Source organism: Sminthopsis crassicaudata, chromosome 3 (genome assembly GCF_048593235.1).
Source record: "Sminthopsis crassicaudata isolate SCR6 chromosome 3, ASM4859323v1, whole genome shotgun sequence".
In the NCBI taxonomy this organism is placed as follows: Eukaryota; Metazoa; Chordata; class Mammalia; order Dasyuromorphia; family Dasyuridae; genus Sminthopsis; species Sminthopsis crassicaudata.
This window is the reverse complement of record NC_133619.1, coordinates 642,733,599-642,739,568: the sequence shown is the minus strand read 5'-3', so window position 1 is coordinate 642,739,568 and position 5,970 is coordinate 642,733,599.

The following is a 5,970-nucleotide window of genomic DNA, read 5'->3' as shown; positions in this document are numbered from 1 at the left end:
CGCCTCAAGTCTGGTCCAGACAAGAGACTCTCTCTCCTCCAGAGAGCTACTCTAACTCTGGCCTAGAACAGAGACTCTTCTCAATCTCTCGAGTGCCGCCCTCTTTTATCTTCCCAGAGAATGGGCCTGGGATAACACAAGGGCTTCTGGGAAAATTTACTTCAACCAATGAACTTGCTCTTCCTAAGTATGCAAGCTCCTCCTTCATTCTTTAGAATTAGATTAATTTCCAATTAAGTTTTTGTCTGTTTTTCCCTGAGCCTTTATTACATGTAATTTTTATTACATCATTATCTGGAAAAGATGCCTTTACTATTTCTGCCTTTCTGCATTTGATTTTGATGTTTTTATGCCCTACCCCATGGCCAATTTTTGTGTAGGTTCCATGTGTCACCAAGAACAATGTATATTCCTTTCTTTCTCTATTCAATTTTCTCCAAAGATCTATCATACCTAACTTTTCTAAAATTCTGTTCGCCTTTTTAACTTCTTTCTTATTTTTTTGGTTTGATTTATCTAGTTCTTAGAGAGCAAGATTGAAATCCCCCACCAGTATAGTTTTGCTGTCTAATTCTTCTCACAGCTTTTTCTCTAGGAATTTGAAAGCTATACCACTTGGTACATATACGTTTAATAGTGGTATTACTTCATTATCTCTGGTATCTTTTAACAAAATGTAGTTTCCTTCCTTATGTCTTTTAATTAGATCTATTTTAGCTTTTGCTTAATCTGAGATCAAGATTGCTACCCCTACTTTTTTTTTTTTTTTACTTCAGTTGAAACATAATGGAATCTGTACCAGCCTTTTGCCTTTACTCTGTATGTATCACTCTGCTTGAAATTTATTTCTTTTAAACAACATATTGTAGGATTCTGGCCTTTAATCCAATCTGCCAACTGCTTTTGTTTTATGGGAGAAATCCTCCCATTCACATTTACCATTAAAATTAAAATTGGTTTCCCCGAGTTACAGTTTTCTCTTTCCTTTCCTCCTTTCCCTTCCCACCAGTGTTTTACTCCTGACCACCTCCCTCAAACAGCCTTCCCCCCTTCTTATCCCTTTCCTTTTCTATTTTTCTTCTCCCATCTATTAGCCTCCCTCTTTCCTTTCCCCTTTCCTCTCCTATTTGAATACATAATTGACCCAAATTTATAAGAAATCAAGCCATTCTCCAATTGATAAATGGTCAAAGGATATGAACAGCCAATTTCCAGATGAAGAAATTGAAATCATTTTTTACTCATATGATAAGGTGCTCTAAATCACTACTGAGCAGAGAAATGTAAATTGAGACAACTCTGAGGTACCATACTTCTCAGATTATCTAAAATGACAGGAAAAGACAACCTGTGGTTTAATCATTACTGATTGGGAACTTACTGTTTTTTCCATCAAAGTGAAAAACATCTGTGGCTTGCCCTGGGATGTAGGTAAGAGAACTTGTGATAAAAGGTACAAGTCTTTGAAAGTCATTGGTTTGTTTGTAATGGATCCAGGCATAGTTGTTTGAACTCCACCACTCAACAACAAATGCCAAGTGTTCTATAGGATGTGAGAGGAATGCTCAGGGTCCAAGCCTGCTGTAACAGGCTATATTCAGCCCTGGAAGACCTAAAGCAGGTGGTACATCAATATCTTCCCTTGGGGAAATAACAAATTGGGAAAATATTTTTACAGTTAAAGGTTCTGATAAAGGTCTCATTTCCAAAATATATACAGAATTGATCCTAATTTATAAGAAATCAAACCATTCTCCAATTGATAAATGGTCAAAGGATACGAACAGACAATTCTCAGATAATGAAATTGAAACTATATCCACTCATATGAAAGAGTATTCCAAATCACTACTGATCAGAGAAATGAAAATTAAGACAACTCTGAGATACCACTACACACCTGTCAGATTGGCTAAGATGACAGGATCAAATAATGCTGAATGTTAGAGGGGATGTGGGAAAACTGGAACACTAATACATTGTTGGTGGAGTTGTGAAAGAATCCGGCCATTCTGGAGAGCAATTTGGAACTATGTCCAACAAGTTAACAAACTGTAAATACCCTTTGATCCAGCAGTGCTACTACTGGGCTTATATCCCAAAGAAATACTAAAGAGGGGAAAGGGACCTGTGTGTGCCAAAATGTTTGTAGCAGCCCTTTTCATAGTGGCTAGAAAATGGAAGATGAATGGATGTGCATCCATTGGAGAATGGTTGGGTAAATTATGGTATATGAATGCTATGGAATATTATTGCTCTGTAAGAAATGACCAGCAGGATGAATTCAGAAAGGCTTGGAGAAATTTGCATGAACTGATGCTGAGTGAAATGAGCAGAACCAGAAGATCACTATACACTTCAACAACAATACTGTATGAAGATATATTCTGATGGAAGTGGATATCTTCAACATAAAGAAGATCCAACTCACTTCCAACTCACTTCCTAACACTGATCAATGATGGACAGAAACAACCACACCCAGAGAAGGAACACTGGGGAGTGAATGTAAAATATTAGCACTACTGTCTATCTACCCAGGTTACTTATACCTTCGGAATCCAATATTTAACGTGCAACAAGAAAATTGGGTTTACACACATATATTGTATCTAGGTTATACTGTAACACATGTGAAATGTATGGGATTGCCTGTCATCTAGGGGAGGGAGTAGAGGGAGGGAGGGGAAAATCTGGAAAAATGAATATAAGGGATAATGTTATTTTTAAAATTACTCATGCATATATACTGTCAAAAAAATTTATAATTATAAAATTAATTAAAAATGTTTAAAAAGAAAAAAAATCTTCCCTTGGATCTGGAAGGTCCATATTTCTGAAGATATCTGACCAGAGATCAGGCTGAGTGGAGGTGGCTGATCAGAAAGAACAGCCAATAGACTTATAGTGCTGCAAGTTCCCAACAGCAGTCCCTCATAAGATCATATTTGAAAAGCAGTAATGGGGAGTGTTCTGGGAACATGGCAAAGTAGGTTAGTAAATTTCAAGCTTTCCTGATTTGCCCCACAAATAGAACATATTTGCGCCTCAGGGTGACCATTGGTAAAAAACCAAGAAGAGTTGGGACAGAAAAGAGGTTCTCCAGAAAAAAACATGACAAGATCTGAAGAAAAACCCTGGGCCAGGATTAATCTCTCTGAAATGCAAACACATCCTGGCTAGCTCTTCAGAAACACCAAGTAGAGACGCTCAGGTAGATGGGTATGGCTAAAGCCTTAGTCAGAACCACAGAGACTTTCACCCCCTGGACTGCTTGTGCAGTCAAGATTTGAGTCCAGGAATATTGAGTGAACCTCAGCTGATTGGAAATGCTGGACCCAGCTGTGCTGCTGAAACACAGCATGGTCAAGTAGGAATCATCACCTGCTGAATGTAAAAGCAGTGGGGCAAGGGCACTGCTGGCTGTGGGCACTTGCAGGAAGGGGGAGTTCTTAGTTTGGGGTTCCTGGTCAGAGGGAAGAGCTGAAGGGAAGCTTGAGGCACTATTTCCTTATCCCAAGATTAGGGATGCTTACACTAATACCTCTTATTTAAAAAAAAAAAAAATTAACTGGCAAAGAAGAACGAACCCTAGCATTGAAACATATTGTGGGAACAGGGAAGATTGGGATTCATCTTCTGAGGAGAATATTTTAGTAAAAAAAAAAAAAAAAGAAAGAAAGAAAGAAAAAAAAAGAAAAAGAAAAAAGCTTCTACCTCAAAGATTAATGTGAAATGGCTTCCTGTTGAGAGAGAATTTATAGAAGAACTCAAAAAAGAATTCAAAAATCAAATGAGAGACATTGAGGGAAAACTAAAGAAAAAAATTAAAATCATCCAAGAAAAACAAGAAGCTAGCTAATGAGAAAAGGAGGTACAAAGTCTCAAAGATGAAAATAATATTTTGAAAATTAGAATCGGGCAAGGAGATGCCAGTAAAGCTATGAGAGACCAAGAAATAATAAAATAGATTATAAAGAATGAGAAAACAGAATAGATAACAGAAAAACAACAGATCTGGAGAACAGTTCAAGAAGGAAAAATATAAGAATTGGATTGCCAGAAAGTTATGGTCAAAAAGAGAACTTTGAAAAAATAATGCAAGAAATAATCCAAAAACATTGTCTGGAGTGATAGAACTGAGGGGAACAGTAGAAATAGAAAAAGTCCACCAAATACCATCTCCAAGAGATTCTGTGTGGCAAATAGAGAGGAACATTATTGCCAAACTTCAAAAAAAAATAGATCAAATAGAAAATTTTGCAAGAAACAAGAAAAAAACAATTCAAATATGCTGGAGCTATAACTGGAATTGTACAAGACTTAGCAGCTACAATAAAATACCACAGGTCCTGGAATCATATCTACTGACAATCAAAAAAACTAACCCTATGGCCAAAAATATCATATCCAGAAAATTATATAAAATCCTGAATGAGAAAAAATAGACATTCAACAAACTTGCAGATTTTCAGGACTTTTTATCAACCAAACCTGAATGTAACAAAAAATTCAACATATAAGAGCTAATATGAATGATCAGTTTTAAGAAACAACATGGACAATTTGTTTAACATGGACAAATTATTTCTTTTTTATAAGTGTGTGTGTGTGTTTGTGTATGTGTGTGTGTGTGTGTGTGTGTGTGTGTGGAAAGAGCCAGAACTCTGGAGAAGTGTACTTGAAAGAAGTATACTTGAAACAGGTGTTAACTCAAAGGATTTGATGAGACAATTTAGTTTACATATAGTTAGTACTTAGCATAGTGATGTAATAGCTCTCTAATTCACACATAATCAATATGCTGTAATGATGTAATTGTAATAGAGTATATAAAAAGTGGGGACAGGAAGGTGTACTGGCAGACTGGCAGAAAGCTTGAGGAGACTGGGTCAAACTATGACAGACACAGACTGTATGAGACAATAAAGACTTTGGACTTTATTCCTGACTATTCTCATGATGATTATTCTGCTGAGACCAAGGGCTGTCTGAAGGACCTCCAGAAAGCTATCTCAGACATTACATTTATGTATGTATATAAGAGTCACATCACTAATAGGGTAGCTCAAAAGAAAGATTGGCAGAGTTAAGGTAAAAATAGTAATTGTTATACAAATGAGGTGCAGAGGAAGAAAGAGACATTAGAGGTGGGAGGAGGGCTCATAGTTCTGAAAGCCTACTCACTTCAGAAATGGGTTCAATAGGTAACACAACATATATGCTATGTAGGATATGGCACCCTCCAAAATTTATAAAGAAATAAGGAGATGAGCAGATGTGGATGCCAAGGATGAGGGAAGAAGGCAACAAAGGAGGAATCCTTGGGTGGAGGGAGGAAAAGAATTTAATTAAAGAGGCAGCAAGGATAGGAAAGACATGTGTTTGAATGTGGGGTGGGTATGAGTTATAGTGTCTTTATGTAGCTATATATGTATACATAAATATATCTTTTCTTAAATGTAGCTTGCTTCATGTGGTGGGGAGGATGAAAGAGGGAAAAGATAAAGTAAATAAGGTAACAGACAACCAAGAAAAAGTGTGTGTGTGTCTGTATACATACACACACACACACACACACACACACACACACACACACACTTTTTTTGTATATGTATATGTATATATATATATTATATACATATTATATGCATATATTCTTTCTTGATCTGGTAATTTGTTGTCATATATTCTGAATCTTTCTGATGTTCTGCTGGGCACATGACAATATTCTCTTTTGTTTTGAATTTTTGTTTTCCTTTTTTTTCTTACTCTCTTTTTTTTTTTTTTCAAATGAAAGAAAAAGCAGTGTCTTCCTCTTCTTGGGTTCTTGTTGCTACTTAATGAGGACACAAGATTATCATATATTCAGAGTTGCTTATTATATAGTCCCTCTAGCAAGATAAGTAGAACACAAGGGAGTCTCTTGGTAAATGGCTTTATCCTTTATGTCTGCCACATTTAAAAGTG